This window comes from Myotis davidii, unplaced genomic scaffold (assembly GCF_000327345.1).
Source record: "Myotis davidii unplaced genomic scaffold, ASM32734v1 scaffold197, whole genome shotgun sequence".
Lineage (NCBI taxonomy): Eukaryota > Metazoa > Chordata > Mammalia > Chiroptera > Vespertilionidae > Myotis > Myotis davidii.
Genome location: NW_006291549.1, coordinates 963033 through 985102, shown reverse-complemented (window position 1 = coordinate 985102; position 22070 = coordinate 963033). Strand labels below are relative to the sequence as shown.

The 22070-nt window shown below is 41.5% G+C and overlaps 1 protein-coding gene and 1 pseudogene across 4 annotated transcripts in view; one reads left to right on the top strand and one right to left on the bottom strand.

Annotated features, from left to right (window-relative positions):
• Window positions 1–15712, bottom strand: part of LOC107183262 — a 21319-nt pseudogene extending 5607 nt beyond the window's left edge.
• The window catches only part of BNC2 (basonuclin 2), a 302217-nt gene that overhangs the window by 235932 nt on the left and 44215 nt on the right, over window positions 1–22070 (top strand). The window lies entirely within an intron of this gene.

Genomic DNA, 22070 nt, shown 5'->3' with positions numbered 1-22070 from the left:
AAGGAAGTGAAATATTTTCAGTGGCTTGTCAGGCACAAGGCTCTCTAGGCTTTAGCTTGAGCAAGTTCTCTTTTAGTGGCTCAAGGTGGTTGAGAACATCTTTTTTTTTAACTTTTTTTTTCAGCAATGGAGTTACATTATGCTATTAACAAGGGAAAACACAGATGTCCATTTCCTGTCCCATTCCCACCACACCACCATCAGTCTTCTCCAAGTGCCTGGTGTTGAGAGCCACTGAGCCCTGATAAGTGCCTCTGTGTGTACAAAATGGGACTTTGTTGTTTTACATGCTGTTAGGCATGGCGGAGGAAATAGACGTGTATCGAAAACATACAGCAAATTGCCATCTGCACTAAATGGTCCAGTCAGGTGGACGGCCGGGGCTTTAGGAATGCCTGAGCGAGCCGATGGGCCAGCCATGGGAAGCCCTGGACCTCTGCATGACCTTCACTGAGGGCCACCGGGGGCCCAGTGACTCCATCAATGTTCTCTCAGACCCAGTCAGGCCTGGGTGTCCTGGGCTTTTAATGCCATCGTGGTTGACTCCTGTAAGTTTATTCATTTAAATTGGGAACAAGGAGGGAAGGGAAGCTTGGGATCCTGGTTTTGGCTGATAATGTTCGGGCTTGAGAAGAGGTAACAGGTTTTATAAATTATCTGCAGGCCATAGGGTTCGGCAACCAAGATTTCATGTCTCATCATCCCTCCAAAGATGAGAGCCTAAGAGTCCATGTTTACAGCCCCCTTCCTCAGTGCCAACTTACAGTTTAAACTATCAAAACGGAGACATAATTCCTTCTGGTGTCACTTAATATAGAAGATCCCCCCTCTTGGTTTGGGTTTCTGTAGCTGGATATTTAGAGAAATTTAGAAATGTTTGCTGACACTGTTAGGTTGACATAGTGGGATATAATAGCTAGCAGGGACTTTGTACCCATGATAATTTGACTTGCTTATAAATTAAACGATTTGGCTAGATCTATAGTATTTTTAGTCATCTTGAATTAACCAGAAAATCCTGGAAGGCTTGGTTTGGCCAAGATTAAAATTATCCTTTGGTACCATTAAAACAAAATTATGGATCCCTCATGGTATTGGTAAATACGAATCTTATTTGCAAGTTGATCTTATGTTACTATTGTTATTGATAACATTTTTGGTGTCTACAGTATGCTAGACACAGCGCTAAATATTTTACACTAGAGGCCTGATGCACGAAAATTCATACAAGAGTAGGCTTTCCTTCCCCCAGCTGCTGGCACTGGCTTCCTCTGGCACCCAAGACCTGGGCTTCCCTCCTCCGGCTGCCGGCTGGCACCCGGGACCCAGTCTGGCTTCCCTTGAGACTCTGGCAGGCACCTGGGACCCAGGCTGGCTTACCCTTTTATTATTATAGATGTGTTCATTGAGTATTTATTATATTGTTACATTTCAGGTATTGTGGAATTAGATGATCATAGGTAATTCTCGTAATAATCCCATAAGGTTGGTTCTATTACATTAGACTCCCATTTGGTCATTGACTATAAAGGTTCAGAAAAGTTAATTAGCTTGCACTAGATCACACATCTTTGTGTATTGGACTGTGTGTGTAGGTGTGTGTGTAGGCATTGATTTCATTTTCAGCGCATATATTTACTTACTATTCCCAATTCATTTTAATAGTAATGTACCTTGTACATGTATTTTTCACTCAGAAACAAACAAGTAATTGTTGATTTTTAAAAATGCACTGAAACTGAGCATCTCCCAAATGAAAACAACCCATCAGTTGGTGAGTTTGCAGTAACATCAGTGATGATAGTGGCGTGACATTAGATTTATGTCAGGTATAGAGTTCCTTTGGTTGCCGGAGAGGCAGTGCCTTGTGTTGGTTGGTCGAAAAGACTGTGGTGTAGGCCGCTGGAGTTTGAATTCCACCTCTGCCACTTAGGAGCTCTGACTCTTTGTGTCTCATGTTTCATGCCTTTAAAATAGTGGTGATAATATTAACTACTATTTTATGAAGATATTGGGTGTATTGAATGAGCTAAAGTATGCAGAGCACTTAGACTGACAACTGCCAGAGAGTAAGTACTGTATGAATATTAGCTGCGTATCACTGTTTTGTTGCTGGAATTATGACAATAACCTAAGCTGACACGAGGGGACCACAAGCAGCTTGCTAGTACTTTCCAGATTTTTAGAAAGATGTGGAGACGGTTAAAGGTAAGTATGCTTCCAAAGGTTAAGCCTTCACAGATAACATTTTCCTGTCTTTGGGCTGAGCTGTTAAGATAAACAGATAAATAATCCAGCAGATATTCGACCCCAAGTGCATAAAGGACTAGAACTCAAATGCAAATAAGATCATATTAGTGTAAATTAAGCATTTGAAATGCTTATACTTCATACTTGAAGAATGAGCGCTGACCCAGTAATATCAGTAATTTCCCTGCTGAAATTGTAAATTGCATGACTGTTGTCTCATGCTGATCCATGATACAGAAAAAAGACTCTCACAAGCAAATATAATAAACTGGTAACTGTATAATTTATATGGTACATATATGGATGCTCGCTGTACAGTTCTTTCAACTTTTTTGTATATTTAAAAGTTCTAACAAGAAAATATTGGTAGTGGGAGATTCATGTAAGTGTTGCCTCTCAATCACTGAAAGTAAAATAAACTTCTCTGAAGCTTGAAAAGCTTTCCGCGGCCCTGTGTTCCTTGGCATGATAGATGGCAGCGGCGTGGTATGCAGTGTGCGCAGGAACACACCCTCCGAAATACCCTTTCAGTCTAAGGTGGGGATATACATACTTTCCAACCATCCACTTTTTCTTTTTCTTTTTTCAGTCCTTTTGTTTTGTTTTGTTTTGTTTTTAATAATTGCATTTCCATTTGCATTTTGTTCATTTGCTCAGTGTCAGTGTCGTGCCGCTCTTGAATCAGAGCTGGGAGGTCTTTGAGAGAGAGCTGGAAATACAGGGAACCACCAGGCAGTGATTCCCACTTAATGACACTCTCACACAAGGACATTCCTTTGTGACCTAGAGAAGTTTGCCGGGAGCCTTGTGGTTCATGTAGACTCACCTCTTCTGAAGCTAGTGAGCAGCTGTGTATTAGATGATCTTTACTTACTATACCTAACAGTCCTTCCATCCTGTAATTAGTGTTAAAGATGTTTTAAAGGTGAATATTCTGTATTACGTGAACACTGAAGAGTTAGATCAGGAAATAGGTTCTAGATGCCACCTGAGAAAAAAGCAGCAGTTTATAACCACACAGAACGAGTTTTCCTTGGGAAATGTTTGTCGTTTCTTCTTCACGCCATGTGCCTTTTTAAGAAAAGGGGCACTAGCTCATTAGCTACAATTATGATGATGGTATAAAGTATCCCCTTTTCCACGTGTCTCGGACCTCATACAGAATCTTGCGTTTCGTTCTGGGGATCACACTGTGTGAGGAGCACCGAGCCATTGAGGTGTGTGACCACCAGCAGTGGCCAGGATGGCCACAGGTCTGCAGGCAAACCACCGGGGAGCCCTTGAACACACTGACAGTGTTTGGTCTGGAGCAAAGCCTGCCAGAGCGGAATCTCCTCCCGTCTGGGAGGGCTTCCACGTGGACCAGGAAGCAGGCTGATCCTGTGAGTGCCTCAGAGGACTGAAATTTATAGGAGGGCAGGTTTCAGCTCCGTGGAAGGAAAGAAGCTTAGCAGTTAGAGCCACGAAAACAGCGAAACGAACGGCCTCCTAATGTAATGAGCCAGACACAGCTGAGGTTTTTTCTGCCTGACTACTCCTGTCATCTGTGAACAGCTATGGCAGGATGCAGGGCCCACCCACGCCTCTTTCTCGGGAGAATGATACTTCCTGAGCACCTCCAGAAAGACATGCCGAGAAGTTCAAGTAGGGAGGTCGAGGATCCTGCCCCCGAAAGCAGAGGGACCTCTTCGTTCTGGAGTCAGTTCCAGGGCAGGAGCTGAAGGAAGTTCCTTACAAACTCTGCTCTGAGGCTGCCCCTCCGTGGGAGCACTCGAGGGGAAGTACATCTAAGTCAGTATCCCAGTAACAAAGAAATAGATATATTCGGTTTTTTTTATTAAAAAGAGCAAATGAATTCTGTGATGTCAAAGCTGAATTGAAAATATAATTATATAGTATTTATTTTTTTCTCCATATGTATTTTATAATGTTCCTTTAAACAGTCTAGTTATATCAAATGCCTTCTAGTGAAGGCCTTCATTGTTTAGCATGTCTGTAACTACAGGCAAATCATGCAGAATACTTGTTTCTTTGTGTTGGGGAGGTAAACACAACTAAAAATTCAAAGATGCTTCCATAATAAGGCAAGAGCAATAATAGAATAGCCCTCTCTTTTTTTTGGAAATATGTTTGTTTGACATTTTTAGGTAACTGGCTGTCTATCATAGTGATATAGCCTTGGCTGCTGCTTATATGGTTTCAAGTCTTGGGTTTGTTAAGAAGTTAAAAGGAGTTGTTGTTTTCTTGTTCCCTTGTTACATTTTTATCAGGAATGTTTGTTTTTACAGCCAGATGCTGGCAACTAAAGGTAAAGCCCATTCAGCAGCTGAGTGATGCTTTGGCCCATTCTTGGGCGGGTGGTCTCTGTCTTGCTCCTGCCTCCCCGCTTCCTGTCCCAGGGGAGCAGTGTGGGGGGTTGGGACACCCATGTATTTCAGTCCCAGTTGCATATCCAAGGTCCTCTTCAGGGCTTCTGCTCCTTTATCTTTCGTATGGATCCTCTGTCACTTCTGTCTTCACTTGGTCCTTTTACCACTGCAGACAGTACGTAAAATCCACACATGGTAAACTTTTCGTGCATTTCAAAGCCTTTGCTTCATTATATTTATTTACAGTATAATTTTAGGAAGGATCACCTTGGGACATGAAAGAGGGATAGGAGATGACAGGATCTTGGTATCTTTAGGTAAACTGTCAGGTGACAGTGGTCAGTTTATCATTTAGCCATTTAACCTATATTTTAGTCAGCTCCAACCTCATGCCAGGCAGAGCTGCCAGATTCTAGAAATTAAAGTGGTGAGCAAGGCAGATGTGGTTCCTGCCCTCACGGAGCTTACCATCCAGTGGGGGAGATGGTGTCACTAGTCATATAAGCCTAATATGTATAAATTTCCATAAATTCTTTTGTTACACACACACACACACACACACACACACACGGCTTAAGAAAATAAGTCACCTGGGGGACTTCTGGAGTTGTTTTCTGGATAAAGCAAGCTTTGATCAGAGAACGGAAGGAGGGCCTGCAGGAAGGAAGTGGGCAGCAGGGAGGTGACAGGCAGGAGGCACGGCCTGCTGGAAGGGCTGGGGTACAGACCTATCGGGTGCCCCAGGTTAGGGCAGTGCAGGGACGCCTTATAATAAGCATTCGCCTTCTCTGCTCTGCCTCTGTTATTTTGTGGTGGTCCTTCCAGAATTTTCCTGGGATTGTCACCCACAGGGCAGGATATGCCGTTTTTATTGTAATGACTCCTAATCCTCTATTATTCCAGGTGACGGGACTCCTAGATGCAGCAGAACTGGCAAACGTGTCAGTGTCACAGCTCTGGATGCCAGACCTTTAGGGGGAAGCCTTCTTGGCTCTTAATGGCGGATAAAGCAAAACTGCTGCTCAGGGGCTTCCCCTCCAGGCTGCCCTGCGCAGGGAGTTGATAAGGGATCTTTTGGCCGGGGGAATGGTTTCACTGTTGACAGAAAGACATGGTGAATTTGATTAGATGAAATTAGGAGCATGTGTATGCTTGACAAAGTGAGCTAATGAAGGAAAATGCATCAAAAGGATTTATGGTGAATTGATTAAAATTTTTCTTTGCGGAAAGCGCTTCTGGCTTAACACTTGGAGTTATAAGGCCATATCGGTGCTTCTCGGCTCTCTCTCGCCTTTAGAGTAGCAGTTTGGGGACTTTGCTTCCCTTTGAGCAGCTGCTCCGTCTGCAGCGTACTCGGTTGCAGGCAGAAGTATTCCCAACCTGCAATCTGAATTGCACGGAGGAAAGAGGATAAAAGACACTATTTGATTTATTAATTTCTAGTGGATTAGAACTACAAATGTTTGCTATGTTTTTAATTTGAGAAGTGGAGAGAATCACAGCAGCTTTTAATTATGCATTTTGTGTAATGCAGCTCTGAATAGAGCAGAACAAAATTAAAATTGTGGATCAAATACTAAATCTGAGTGGATGCTAAAGTGAGCTGTAGTGTAATGCTAATGGTTTTGCGTCTTCCTGGCATTATGTCAATAATGGCTCTAATCACATTAAGTAGAGAGCCCATTAGCTTTTTCTTTGCAGCAGCACGCACCATAACAACATACTATGGAGTTCTGAAATAACTTTTGACATATTTTTAAAAGCATTGCCTTGTTTGGGCGAAGAGGCAAGTATGTAACATGTGCATGTGTGAACACAGCTTGTGTTCACCGTGCTGTATGTGCAGGGACGTTCTTTTGTTAGGGTGGGCAGACCCTACCTGACATTGTCTTTAGGAAATGCAACCCAAAACCCTCGTTTGTATAAATTTAATAGATTACATGCTATTTTTATGAGACCGAAGCTCTCCTGGATTCCACTGTGGTATGAAATCAGACCTACTTCTATAGCATTATGCCTACTAGTAGAGGGGTAAAAGGCCTTTTACTCTTTCCTTTCTTTGCCTCGTTCTCAAGTAGCATGGCATTTGCTAACTGTCCAGCTCACTATAGTTCTGTTTCCATGTTGAAGCTGGAACAGAGAAGTCTGGTTGAGTTTCTTTTGTTTTGATGCCATTTCGGGTCCATTTTGGTGGAGTGCTTTGTGCTCCCAACATGAGCTTACCATGTGGTGTTTATAATTGGTGTTCTTAGTGACTGGGAGACTAGGATCAGTATAGTATGAGAATATTCCTTCTTCGTGAGTAGTAATGTGGGAGAAATAGGGAGTATTTTTAAACTTTCAACCAATTAAAAGTTTTTCAGAGGAAGCTTCAAATATAACTACAATACTTTGAGTTTTTCTGTTATGTTATCTGAAGATAAATTAGGAAATTGACAAGGGAATTTTCAAAACAGTAGCATCCAAAGGCACTTTATTCTCAATACTGATGGCCCAGTGCACAAATTTGTGCACCTTGAAAGGAACTGCAGGCCTCGAGGCTACAGTAGGTACAGGGTGAGTCTTGGCCCATCCTCTGCCCCCACCCTGCCTGACTGCCTGCAACCCTGCTCTCGCTGCCCGCCACTCCCACACACTGAAGGCGCTGGTCCTGCTCGCACCGCTGACAGCACAGAGTGATTGGGGCCGGCGCCAGCAGTGGGTGTGAGCAGCAGCTACTGCCCCTATCGCCCCTCAGGAGCAGGGGGAGGTGGAGAAGCCCTCAGAGGCAACTGGGGCCAGCAGCCGCCACTTGCACCCACTGACGGCACCAAGTGATCGGGACCTGCAGCGGGTGCAAGCAGTGGCTTTGGTGCTGGCTGCAGGTGCAAGCAGGGCTGGCTCTGACAGCGGGTGTGAGCAATGGCTCCGCGCCATCAGCAGGTATGAGAGGCAGCTGCCGCCCCAATCATCCCTCAGGAGCAGGGGGAGTTGGAGAAACTCTCAGGTTCGATCGGGGCCCGCAGCCACCACTCCCACCCACTGACAGCGCAGAGTGATTGGGCCCCGCAGCTGGCACCGGCAGCGGATGCAAGTGCCGGACAGGACTTCTGCGTGTGGGAACAAAGAATTTTCAGTAACCACCAGAGGCCCGCCCTGATGACAGTGACCAGCTCACCTGCTCCACCATCCACAATGGCCAATGCCCGCCCTGTTCTGCGCGCGCCCTCTGGTGGTCAACGCACATCATAGCAACCAGTTATTTGGTTGTTCTGCCATTTGGTCTATTTGCATATTAGCCTTTTATTATATAGGATGCATATGATTTGATGACATCTTTCTCCTCAAGCTTTAGTCCAGCCAATATGTAACTGGACAGCCACGCTTGTAATATTGAGGGTTCATTTTTGATGTTTTCTTCTTTCTTACCTCCTCTATCCAATTGCCACCCCCTAGAACAGCGGTTCTCAACCTGTGGGTCATGACCTCTTTGGGGGTTGAACGACCCTTTCACAGGTCACAGGTCGCCTAAGACCATCAGAAAACGCATATATAATTACATATTGTTTTTGTGATTAATCACTATGCTTTAATTATGTTTAATTTGTAGCAATGAAAATACATCCTGCATATCAGATCTTTACATTACAATTCATAACAGTAGCAAAATCACAGTTATGAAGTAGCAACGAAAATAATTGTATGGTTGGGGTCACCACAGCATGAGGAACTGTATTAAAGGATCGTGGCATTAGGAAGGTTGAGAACCACTGCCCTAGAAAGTTGTTGCTTTGGTCTTGTAAGTAGATGTTGCTGCTTCACCTTCTAAGCAGCACTTAAACTCACCCCTTCCTTCCTACTTTTCTGCCTCAACTCAGACCCTCCTTGTCCCTTGCCTGTTTTCATGATAATGTTCTTCAGTGTTCCTCATTCTGCTACATTATGAATGATTTTTCAAGATAGAGACAACGTATAGTGCTGTGTATGTGGAGTTCATTTTTTTCCCTAAGATGTGTTCTTTTAATTGAGAGTGCATAATCCTCACTTTATTCAAGGGGGTTAATCAAGGATGAGCAACCTTAAATTTTACAGCTGATCACTGTGCATTCTGTTCGTGCCGTTAAGAGTTCAGTACTCTTAAAACATGGAAAACAAATGCTACTGCAGTCAAGCGTCAGGTATCTTGTCTGTTTATCTGTGGTATCAAAGACCCAGAGAATTTGGAGGAACATCAGACAGCTTTAAAATTATTCAGATAAGCTGTAATATCACATGACTGCTCCCCCAAATGGTAACACATTACTCACTGGATCTTAAGACATTTTAAGTACTTAATCATCATAATACCTTAATGAGATAGTCAGGAGTGAAATCTAAATCACTTTAAATTGGGGCAAGGAGAGGTGAAGTGACTGCCCAAGTTTACTTTGCCAGTGGTTGAACGAAGATCAACTCTAGAAATAATTGCCTTTTTATTTTTATGAGTTAAAGTGTTCTCCCACTTAGCCTTTTAATCCAAAGGAGTTAACCTTAGTCCCTTAACGGAATTCATAAGCACTGCTTTATATACACGTGTAGCAGTCTTACCTTTTCTAAACACTTTCAGGTTCGTTTCTCATGAGAAGCCCGATAAGAGGGGAACGTGAGGTCTCCTTCTGGAGGTGAGAAATAGGAAGTGTGGTCTGTTGGGACAGAATCTAAATTTGTCCGACCCTCCTCCATGGCATTCTGTTGTGTCCTGCTGCCAGGATGGCTTCTCTCTTCTGCATAGGTGTCACATCCATGGTGACAAGTGCTATCCTGTCTGACTGGATACTGGGAACATCTCCTGGGGAAAGAGATGGGAGCCCTTTGGCTTGGCTTGCCCATCACTCTCCAAGGTGGTCCTCCAGATGCCCTTCCTCTAATGCTGTTGTCTCCTTTCTGTCTAGATCTGCCTTGAAATGTGTCCATAGCTACAGCTCTCCCTTTGGGTAGAGGACCTATATCCAGCTCTTGTGCTTCCACCCCCCTAAGTATCCTACTTCTACATGTTCAAATGTTTACTGACTTCAGAGCCCTGGTGGCACTATCAGTAAGTCTACACAGACATAATTAAAAATGAATTGTTTTATATTTTACCCCCTTCCCTAAGAAGTTATTTCTCATACATTTCCACATGGACCTTTCACTTAATATTCAATAGTCTCTAAAGGGTAGGTTCTGTGTTGTTTCCCCTGGCAGTTCTGACGTTTCATAAAACATAATTTTTTAAAAGAAGAAGAAATACAATGTGGATGATGCCTGTATTTTAGAAGTTTCACCATGTTTGGAGGCTGGGGATTGGTTTAGGACTGAGGGAATCAGGACTCATTCTAAAAGGAGATGGAAGGGCACTGAATAAGTGACTTTGTGTGAATTTTTGCCCTCAAAGAGCACACAGTCAAGTGGAGAAAGGAGATACACGTAAGAATCTAGGCGAGGTTAAAGCAATCAGGGCATGTTTAGAGAGCTTAGTTGTCAGTTTTTCCTAGTTTCCGTCATCCTCACATTGTCAGACCAAATGCAGGGCAACAAAGCATGTCTTGTGGGTTATTATCATCTTTCCTATCCACATACCGCCTCCCCCTTTTTTCCCTCCCTCCCTCCAGCAAGTGGGAGGCAAAGGAGCAGACAGAGAGGAAAAGGTTTAGGTTATCTGCTCTGTCCTTGAGTTCTTTCCCCTTTGGTGTCAGTACAGGGCAATATCATGTTTATGGGGTCTTTAGAAGTCATCCTGACAGGCGCTTAAAATTTAAAAAGCCACACATAGCTGTAAAGTGTAATATTCAATTCATTTAGGCTGAATAGCCAAAAGTTAATTTAAAAATTTAAAATTTATAACTAGACATACGCTTACTCAGCAAACTTTTTTTTTTTCATGAGCTTGCTGTGTGCTAAATGATTTGAATATAAAAGTAAAAACTGCCTGGTTGTTGACAAAAGCTTGCGTCATGAAAACCTACAGTTATAATACTATATAATGCTTGTGTCATTGGAGGTGTGGACAAATAGGAAGTAGAAGAGTCTACACTTTGGTGTTGGACTTGAGTCTAAAGGCCATTCCTACTTTTTATTGGCTGAGTCACTTGAATAAGGTTTTTAACTTTTCTAAGACTCAGGTTGAAGATACTAATAGTACCCACTATATGATGGTTCTTAGTAAAATTATTCAAGAGAGTGAACATAGTTGAATATTGGTGGGAAGTGAATGCTCAGAAAATGTTAGCTATTGTTACTGTTTACGTGAAGGGGGAAAGCCTCCCATGTATCTTAGGCCAACAGGGAAGACTTCCCAAAAAAGGTAGGCAGCAGTTGAGGGGACACTAAAAATGATGACTCATGGAACATCACCCACTAACGTGCGAACTGTGAGGAGTGATGCTCTGTTTTGGAATGTTGTGAATCAGTATTGCTGGAGCATAAAAAGATCCATGGGAGATAAGCCTGGACAGGTAGCCAGAGGCCAGGTCTGCAAGGGCCTGCTGTTCAGAAAAAGGTGTTTTGAGTTTTTAATCTGTGCCAGTCATCATTCTAAGTGGAGTGAATTGGTTAGATTATGAAAAATAGGATATAATGTTAAATTTCTGTTTCTATTTATTTTTCCTTACCTTGTTTTAATATTTTTACAATATTAATAATATGCATAGAATATAAAGTGGTTATTAGTACAAGAGTACATGCAGATCGTTTGAAAATGATACTCAGCCAGTACACAAGTGTGCCCATAGTAATTATTTTTATGACTGGTGTTTTTCTCATTGGTTATGGCATCCATTCAGATTGATTGTTGCTTGTCCTTCCCAGTTATTAAAAAGTCTTAATATCACTTCTTTAATTGCATTTCATCACTGATCATGAGTCTTTTGACCACTGCTGTGGGAAATGGAAAGCCACTGGGGGATTTGGAGCAAGGGAGTAAAGTGATTAGAATCAGGTATTAGCATCATCACTGGGGCAGCATCCTGCGGGCTAAGTTAGCATTGAAAAGGGTCAGAGGAAGAAGTATCACTTAGGCCTAACCACATCGTTCATAGTCGAGGCACACATACCACCATCTTGGTGGAAGACTTATGGAAGGAGGAGAACTAATTGGTTTAACTTTTCAAGGGTCTATGGACAGAAAATATATTGTTCAAATTTTGAAAGACAGCATTACATCAAACCATATAATGATACTGGAGGCCCGATGCACAAAATTTGTGCAAGGGTAGGCCCTAATAGCTCCGGCTGCCTCGGCCCTCGCAGCCGCCCGGCTTCGTCTGGAAGGTTGTCCAGACAGTCATTCCACTGTTCAGCCATTTGGTCGATTTGCATATTATGCTTTTATATTATAGGTAGTTGCCAAAAAACAAACCCAGAGACAAAAATTGAAGACTTCTTTCAAAATATTCAGAGGAGAAAAGAAAAGTAGATACATTACGTTGAGGAGAATACAGGCATAATGTTTAATAATTTTAATAATCCGAATGGCAGAAGCACTGACAACAAGAACAAATGCCTAGGCACTGGCCCATATTTCATACCAGTCTAGCATGTATCAGCTGAACATTAGCCTGGTAGGGGGAGGATAAATAATAAATGTGTATGTATCTCCTCATGTGTGTGTTTGTGTGTACATAATGTATATACATCTATATATTATACATATATATGTTTTAAATATTTCTTAGCTATAATTAGCCTCTACTATATGCCCCTCCACATTTTAAGCCATTAATCTTTGTCCTCCTGAGTTATGAATTCTGTTTTCAGAGGAAGAATTAGGAAGTAGTCTCCCACCAGTGTTGATATGTAACTCTCACTTGCAACAAGTGGGAATTTAAGTCTGAATTTGTCAGTGCAGTGAAATGGCATTGAGAACACTTATACTTGAGCAGATCAGTCCGGGGATTTAGGAGATGCCTATATGCTCAAAAGAGCAAATTTACAATGTCACCATTTTTCTCTACTTTCCAAAATGACCTCAGAACACCTTCTCACTGACGTTCATTCGAAAAGTTAGCTTTATTTCATTTTCCATGAGATTACCGTCTATGTTTCCCACTACACACAGTGAACACACTCTTAGCTTCTATCTGTGTGACTGCATCATGCCTTTCATAGTAACTGTCCTTCTCCAAACCAAAATAGAAGGAGTGACAAAGGAAAGGAAAGTTGCTTTCAGGAATGAAAATGGAAAGGGACAGGCCAATGGATTCGTACACAGAAAGGAAGAAACAGGTGAGCTCTGACTTGGGGAGGTGGTCAGATCGAAAGAAGAAAAGGCCCTAGCTGCCATGGCTCAGTGGTTGAGCATCCACCTATGAACTAGGAGGTCACGGTTCAATTCCCGGTCAGGGCATGTGTGCGGGCTGCAGGCTCATTCCCCAGTGAGGGGCATGCAGGAGGCAGCTGATCAGTGATTCTTTGTCATCATTGATGTTTCTATCTCTCTGTCCCTCTCCCTTCCTCTCTGAAATCAATAAAAATATATTTTTTTTAAAAAAAGAGAAGGGGAGGATGGGTCTAGAATTGTGAGAGTAAAACCAGGAAATCACAGAGTGGAAGGGAAAAAACTTCAGGTAGACCTTTGGGGATCTGAAGCACAAGAGAAAGAGAACATTAAATAATTCAGAAAAAGCACAGATGAAAACAAAGAACAAAGAGAGGGAGGGGGCCGTTCTTCTGGCAAAGGAGATGGAGGTGACGACCAAGAACAAGCAGTAATGGAGCAAATGACCTTTTTGGACTGAGGATGTGTTCTCTCTTCCCCATTTCCATTGTGAAAGAGAGAGGAATGATGTAGCTGGAAGACAGATTGATTCTTAACTATCATACAACTAAAGCCCTTTGTGTGAGTTTGCCACTTGCTGTTCGGTGGGATTTTATCAGGTATTAGGTTGAGGGGGGCATTTCTTCACTTTTCTCCCAACTTAATATTTTGATATTATGTTAGTCATTTTTGCCAACAGGAAGCATAAGATTTGTTCTTGGTCCCCACTTTCACGCCAGTTTGTACTTAGAGGCAAGAATTTAATTCAAACTTTGAGAATCTAGAGGAGTAGATGCCCCTATCTCGATGTAAAAGTTGGGGGCAGGAATTTCAGGAGGTTGCTCCTGGGCTGTTTTAGATGGATCACTTATTAATTCCTACATTAAAGCCAAATTTCATTTCCATTGGCATATCATGTTTCAGCTGGCATGGATCCCTTTTTTCTTTGGCTAGTGAATGGAGATGATTTGGAGGTATGAATAATAAAGAATGGGAGTGAAGAAATCCTGGCTTAGCTCAAAGATGGCAGGAGGATTTCTGAGAGAGTGGGAGTAGGAAAGTAATCCATGGGCTTGCCGATGGACACTCATTAAGTGTTAATAGGAACTGCATGGGACGAAAGGCAGATGGCTCTGAGTTTATCTTGTAACTGTATGTCTACAACTAGAAGTATGCGAATGAAATCAAGGACACACATCGAGACATTATTTGTTAGGAAACAGAAGCAAGAGCCTGTTTACTCACATACCTCGAAGAGAACACCACCAGCATTTCTGAACTGGAAGTGCACGAGAAGCAAGTGGCCTTCCAGCTCAGTGGCAGGTGGAAGAAATAAATCTCCTATCTGAATAAATTCCCAAGAAGGTTGAGAGCCCCTGACATAGTAGGCGTGTAAAAGCGTGTGGCTGACTGTGAGGCCTGTTGCACTTCTGTAACCTCCTTGAATCACTGGAGCGAGCAGTCCCTGGTGAGGGAACAGGTCTCTGTATTCTGCGTCGTCATAAAGGCCTTGCAGCTGTGATACCTGAAACCTTACCCTCCCCTGTTTAGTCCTGGGTCATTGGAATGCAGGCACTGGATTGAAGCGTTTATTCATAGCAGATTAAGAATATAAGTCTCTGTGAGGCCTCACTTAGGAAGCTCTTAGAGGATTAATAAAATATTTACAAAATAACCTATATGATTGCTTCATTTTTGAGATATTTGGCTCTAATTGCATCATAAATCCTTATTCAAGTGGCTTCTCTGTGCTGTGAAGGAAGTTCTGCAGAAGCAGAAACGGATTCCTGCCATACCTTTATTAAAAACAACAAAGATCCTGGTTTCTCTGCACATGCATGTTCTCTTTCTTAGGCACACGCAGAGCCAACACCCCGAATGCCAGGAAACCGAAGGATAAAATGATTGTCTTAAAAAAGGCACCATGATTCAGAGAATGGAATTCGCATGTAAAGCATTCAGAAAATGCATCCTATTATAAGAATGTTATCTCTGCATGTTTTAACATAGCACCTGAACCAAGAGACTCGGAAGCTGACCAAAGTGTAGTATTCCAGTAATGTAAAGAGTATGGATATAATTTTTTAAAAAACATTTCATCTTTGTCTATAAGTCTGTTGTCACTTATTATTGCTGTTTTATATGCAGTCTCAGTAGATCATACTGTACAAATTTCTAGATGCAAGGTCAACGTTTCAGTTACTCCTTGGATTTATGCTAAAGCTATACCTGTTTAAGTCAGCAATCGTACACCCAGTGCCTGCCCTGTGCCTAGAATTAACTGAGGCCTGTTGTGAGTGTTTGTACTTCATTTAACTCAACCCTAATCTAACAATCTTTTTGTAAATAAATTAGTGTGTGTGTGGCGGGGTGTTAATCCTAACCAGAGGATATTTTTTCCATGGCTTTTGTGGGTGACAGTGGAAGGGAGTGGGGGAAAGAGAGAGAGAAACATCAGTGTGAGAGAGAAACATCGGATTGGTTCCTCCTGTATGTGCCCTGACCAGGAATCACCAGACCCGAAACCTTTTAGTCTGTGGGGCCACACCTCAGCCAGCTGAGCTACCCAGCCAGGGCCTAACTTAAAAATAACCCTAAAAGGCATAGGTATCAGGTATTGCTAGTCTTGTTCATATCTGGGAAACTAAGGCTCATAGTGATCACACAGCTAGTAATAAAAGACTTGGTGTTGGAGCACAGGCCCATGATTTCATACTCCATACTGTATTCTCTTTACTTTTGCTTGCATTTGATTTTATTTGATTTTCTACTCCATTCTTTCTCCCTTCACCTCCACAAAGGGGGCATTTTAGGACTGTAAGCATGTCCTTTTTACCTCCATCGTCAATTATCTTTAATGCCCTTTTACTGAATTTCCCTTCATTGTGTGCCATTCATTGCTCTTGTTTGTTGCTGCCTTTTATTCTGTGATATAACTTGGATTTGGCCTCTTGATACATGTTATATAAACTTCAATAAAATATTTATTAGATTATTAGAAATTTTGCCAGAAATCCATATTAGAATGTTCTTCAAGGCTAAAAAGTATTTATCTGGGGATATTCTGCTAAATATAATGGAAATATTTTTACCCCATTTCCTTTCATTTTCTTTCTCAGCCCTTGCAGAAAGGGATAATGGAGCTGGCAGCTGTGGCCATCGTATATATATATATATATGAAAAATATATGCATTTGCCACAGTTTTTTTTCTTTTTATTTGATGATAGGTGCAGAAGCTCCAACTTTCCACTTGTCTTACTTGTGATTAATTGGGATGTCTTTGTTCTCTCCAGTATAAGATCTAAAAACCAGCCTCTGTCTTCGCTGAACGTCAGTGCAGCTGCTGTTTGCATGCTGTTTTCTTTGTTGCTATGTGTGTGGGTGCCTCGGGCCCAGGTCCTGAGTCCCCCTTCTCCTGCTGCGTATTGCCTGTGTTTCTGTGGAGAATGGTAATGTTCTTGGATCAGGGACTTTTACATAGAGGTGTGTTCTTCCTTGTTGGCTGGGAGTGATCAAAGACCACACCATGCTTCATTTTGCCCAGAGCCTCAAATCCCACCCCTCATCTTGAGTGAAATCCATTGCAGAGAGCCCTAAAGCCACAGAAAACAAATCCAACACCTGTGGCCTGAGAGCATTGCTTACAAAGGCCTGGAAACTCCCAGAATGTTGTTTATGAAGTATGCCCTCGGTTGGGACTCAAAGGAGTTGCTGTGTCTCTGGTTCCTTTTCTAGCTGCATGTGAGCATCAGACCTTTTTGTAGAGAGAGAAGAAGGTCATGTTATACAACACGATCTCACATGTCTGGACAAATGCTAATTTACGACACTTGAATTCTGACTAATATCCTGAGGGAAGGAGGAAATACATCCATATGGGTGTATTTTGACTTCCATTGAACTCTCTAATTGTTTTTTTATGCTTAAAGAAGGATTTCTGTCTTGATCAGTGGTGTTATTCACAAGAGACTGTAGGATTTCTGCACTCACCTTGCCTGTGTGAAGTGGAAAGAATGTGTTTTCTTTTGCCATATCCCTACTCAGCAGGGTTGCTCTTACTAAAACCAGGAAACTAAAAGGAAAATCAGTGCATGTGTTTGCCCATTGTTCTCCCCTCACTCTGGATGTGAGCTAAAATGCAGTTCCTAGCTTTCATGTGTGCCCTGAGTAATGGAATAAGTAAGTGAGGCAATGTATATGAACCCTTTCCCTTAGTGCTAGGCACATAGTAAGTGCTCAATGAACAGTAATTGTTCATATTTTTTTTTAGCCAAATTCACATTGCACCTCTCTCTTGATAGCCCTTTAGTTTTATCTGAAGGTCTACCTTACCAAAGAGCTTTGGGCAGTGTCAACTTAAAAGCAGAATTTCATTTTGTGTACTTTGATATAAAGTTGGTAAATTGGTTTGAAAACAAAATGCTACATTGATTTCCATTTCTTAAATTACTTTATGTTTCTAGCAGATTGCCATAAATAAGTTGGGTGTCATATTAGGAGGCTAAGAACTGACAAAATACTTTCACACGACATGGAAAACTTTCTACCCTGTTTAAATATAAAATCAAAATGAGATTTGTAAAATCCTCGTATTGATTTTTATTATCAGAACTAAATGTTGAAAGGGACCACAAAAGCTGCTTTTTCAGTCTCTACTGGACCAGAGTCTAATAATAATAATATTAGAAATATTATTATTTCCTCTAGTAAATAACATATCAGATACTCATTTGAATGGGTGCTCTCTAAGGAAAATGAAGCCAGTGCAGCCCCTTGGCTTCTATGAGCCTTAATCTCATCTATTGTTATTGTACACTACGATGGCAGGGGTTTGTTTTATTTCTCCCTTAGATACAGACTGAGTGTTCAGTAGTGTTTTTTAAACTCAACCTAACTTGATATTGTAGATGGCACTACTCAATTATATCCCCTTCTGCTCAAACGAAGACAGACATTTTCCTGTCTCCTACATGTCCACGCATTCCTGGGTCAGTGACCAGAGCTGAGTTTGTGGCCATCTAGAACCACAGTGATTCAATCTGTTTTTGGGTCGGGTGGCAGTGGGGTGCAGTTCCAAAGCAGTGGTGCATCTGAAACAGTAATGGGCAGGCACGCAGAGAAGTGTTAACGTAGCAGCCTGAGACTGCTATCCTTAGCAGGTTGGCCGTTGGCTGTCATCTGGGAACTTGGATTGGGAGGGTTGGGGATGGGGCATGTTTCCACCAATCGCTAAGTGAGTGGCACACTGTTCTGGATGGTCTGTGTTGAGCATTTGCTTTCCTTCTGAGAGTCTGGAATTTTGGATTTGGGTCCATGCAAAGCAATGGGTACCCATGCAACCAAACCCCAATAAAAACCGTGGACTGAGTGACTAATAAGATTCCCTTGTAGATAGCACTTTACCTGTGTTGCCATTTCAATGCTGGAGAAATTAAATGCATCTCCTGTGGTTCCTTGGGGAGAGGACTCTTGGAAAGATGCTCTTAGTTTCTTACGGACTTTGCCTCATGCCCCTTTTCCCTTTGCTGATTTTACCTTGTTCCCTTCAGTATAAGAAATCTTGGTTGTGAGTATGATTATATGCTGAGTCCAATGAGTCTCACTGAACCTGGATCTGATCTTAGGAAACCCCTCCCAACACAGTAGTACAACCTAATTTAATTAAGTACAACCGAACTTAGTACAACCTGATTCCATACAAGGAGAAAAGGCAGGAAGTCTGAAGGTGTGCCTGAATATTTGCCTTATGGATACCCCCATTCTGTAATGATTTTTTCTTAAGTTCTTTATTTTGGTGATGAGTTTAGTAAATATGTTTATACTGTAATTTGGTGGGCACTTGTGGCACATTCAGATATTAATGTGAATCCATTTCTTGTTTTCTGCTCTCATTGGGACTGAGGTGTAAAGGAGAGAGAGACCTGATACAATGTGTTTTTTTCTGTCTCACGCACACATCCACATATACACATATGCACACATTTTCCCATTACCTACTATTTCAATAATCAGAAATCGGTATTAATTAGAATTCTCCTCATTGATGGAATACAGTGACAGTTGACCCCTCATTTAGGAACACTTTATGAGTTAGCAAAAGGAAATAAAAATTACCTTAGAGTTAATTTGGGAGGGTGTTCTTACCTTTTTTATACCACTTCTTGGGTGTTTATGTAAAATATATGCCTTTTCTTACTATACCAACAGAGAATTGTCAGAGTATAATAGCTCTCTTCATTTGAAAGGACTCTGTACTTACATCTTCCATGGGAAAATAAAAAGAAACAGAAGTTTTGCAAAGCAGTATTTCCCTGGAGAACATTTGGGGAGAAAATACTAGACAGAAACTGGATTTGGCAGTGGCCAGTACTGGTCATCATGATTCACCTGCGCTGTTGGCCTGATAGTGCTCTAATCTGTCTGCAGGAGTTACCTACACTTTGCCTTTTGGGTCTGGTAGAATAGCCATCACACGTTACTTCTGAGACAATTGAACATAGAGCATGTAAATTTATAGACATTGTCTATTTTAGACTTCATGGAAATACACATCAGCAGAGAAGACAGGTGAGATGACAAAAACATAATGTCGCCTGCCTTGATAGGTATAGGTAATTCCATAAATAATAAAAAGTGAAGTGTTGTTCATATTCTTTCCATTAATAAAAATTTGATTTTTTAAAAATTAAGATGACTTAATTCCTTGTAGGTTGCTTTAATATTATCTTTTCTTCCTCAAATAAAAGTGATAAGTAAAGAAAAAAATATCTCTGTTATTTTAGAAAATCAACCAATAGTTGATTTTCTTAAAAGGTGCCTAAAAAAAAGGTGGCTAAAAAGGTGGTTCACTAATTATAAAAGTTAGTACATTTCTAAGATAAGCAAGTCATTCATTTTATATTTTCCTAGAGGCCCGGTGCACGAATTTGTGCACCAGTGGGGTCCCTTGGCCTGGCCTGTGGGATCGGGCCAAAACTGGCTCTTTGACATGCCCCGAGGGGTCCTGGACTGCAAGAGGACACAGGCCAGGCTGAGGGACCCCACTGGTGCACAGTTGGGGCCAGGGAGGGACACGGGAGGTTGGCCAGCAGGGGAGGGGCCACAGGAGGGCTCCAGGGTGTGTCCGGCCCATCTCCGTCAGTCCCGATTGGCCAGACCCCAGCAGCAAGCTAACCTACCGGTCGGAGCATCTGCCTCCTGGTGGTCAGTGCACCTCATACCGAGCAGTTGAGCATCCCTAGCATATCATTAGCATATTATGCTTTGATTGGTTGAACAACTGACCAGACGACTGGACATTTAGCATATTAGGCTTTCATTATATAGGATGGAACCATTACAGCCACTTTAGAAGTAACATGATAATAGGTATGCAAAGTAAACTAAGTGAAAGCCTTTTATAGTTTATAGCTTAGATGACTGAAAGGCTATCTTTAATATTTCTTTTTCAATACATTTCATATGCATTTATTTTCTATGCTTTTTTCTTCCCATCCTGAGAATTTTATTTTTGGTACACAACCTGAGCTCCTATTAAGAATTAAGTTGATATATTCAAAATGGACTACTCTGGTTTCATATACCTATGAGACTTTCATATACCTATGTGTTCAGTTTCTCATTGACATTTTAGTTTCATCAAATCTTCTAGAAAAGAGATTTCTCTACTACCCTGGCCATTTTTTATTGCTTCAATTGAATTATTTTAAATGTTTTAATATTTAGTTTTAACACTGAGTAATTTATTATTGGCCACAAGTGCAAATTATTTCTAGTCTGTTGAATTTTAAAGGTATATTTATATCCCACATTTGCAATTTTGTGATTCCTTCCTAATACTTAGTTCCTCAGCCCTAAATTTATTTTTTCTCTTAGCCCATTTTCCTGACAGCCACTTTTTCTCTTTTGTCATTTATTTTGCATTTTAGAAAATTTAATTAGTTGCCCCTACACCTGTAAACAATCCTATATAATAAAAGCTAATATGCAAATTGTCCCCTCATCCAGGAGTTTGATGGGGGGGGGGGCAGGGCCAGCTGGCCAACCTCCCATGGCCCCTCCGTCAGCCAGTCCTGTCTATGATTGCCCCTCCTCACCCCAGCCTTGCACAAATTTGTGCACCAGGCCTCTAGTTCTATAATAAAATGAACTTGGAAGCATAGGCCCAACCAAGATTTTAAAATATTTTGAGAAAAAATGAGTTTTTACTTGCATAAGAAAATATTTATATTTTTATTCCTTAAATACATAATATAAAACTTCTAGATATCTGCATTTGCAAATTTGACTGCCTAACCAGACATTGGACAACTTATGTTTTAGATTCACACTGGCTGCTTTTAGAAATCTACTGAGCATTTGTTTGAAGAAACTAGTTGGGTTTACATATGACATGTGGTCAGAGTCAACAGAAATGAACTAGGTAAAACAGCATAATTTGTTAAAAATGTGTGTGTTAGGCACCATTTTAGTTGCTCCTGAACAAATAAATGTTCAGGAGCTTCTAAACTCAAGGGCCTGGTTATATTTTAAGGAGTTATTTCAGATTGTATGTGACCTAGATAGAGTGGAATATATTTTTTAAATTCACACAAAAATAGATGGGCATTCTGAATAAATCACAGGATTTATGATCGAGGTAATATGTGAGACATAGGCCTTGGGCAATAGTGGGCCTCCAGAAAGTTTAGGATGACATTCCAAGTGGAAGGGACAGTGTAAACAAAAACATGGTGGTGAGAAAGTACAGTGTGTTCACTGAGTTGAGTTGTCTGGCTCAGCTACAATCTCAAAATATCTATAAAAGTGATGAGACTTAAAAGCAAGATGGGGGAAGTTCTTGAATGCCAACATGAAGAATTTATGCTTAAACCATTTAGCAAAGGGGAACAATTAAAGTTCAGTGTGGAGGGCGGGGTTGTGATCAGAGGTGTACTTCAGGAAGAGCAACTTGGCTTCAGAATGTAGTAAAGATGTGAGTGGGTGCCAGTGTAAATGGGAAGAATGAGGAATAATTGAAACTACCCAGTTAGGAAGTAATGTGGGTCAGCACTAAGCTTGTGAGAACAGGTGTAAGGAAACAGGTATGTGACTGGACAAGTGAGTTAACCAAGGGATAGGTCAAAGGAAACATCGTTTCAGGCCTGAATTTAACAAGAATAGTGAGAAAAGAGAAAGCAGGAGAGGACATTGATGGAG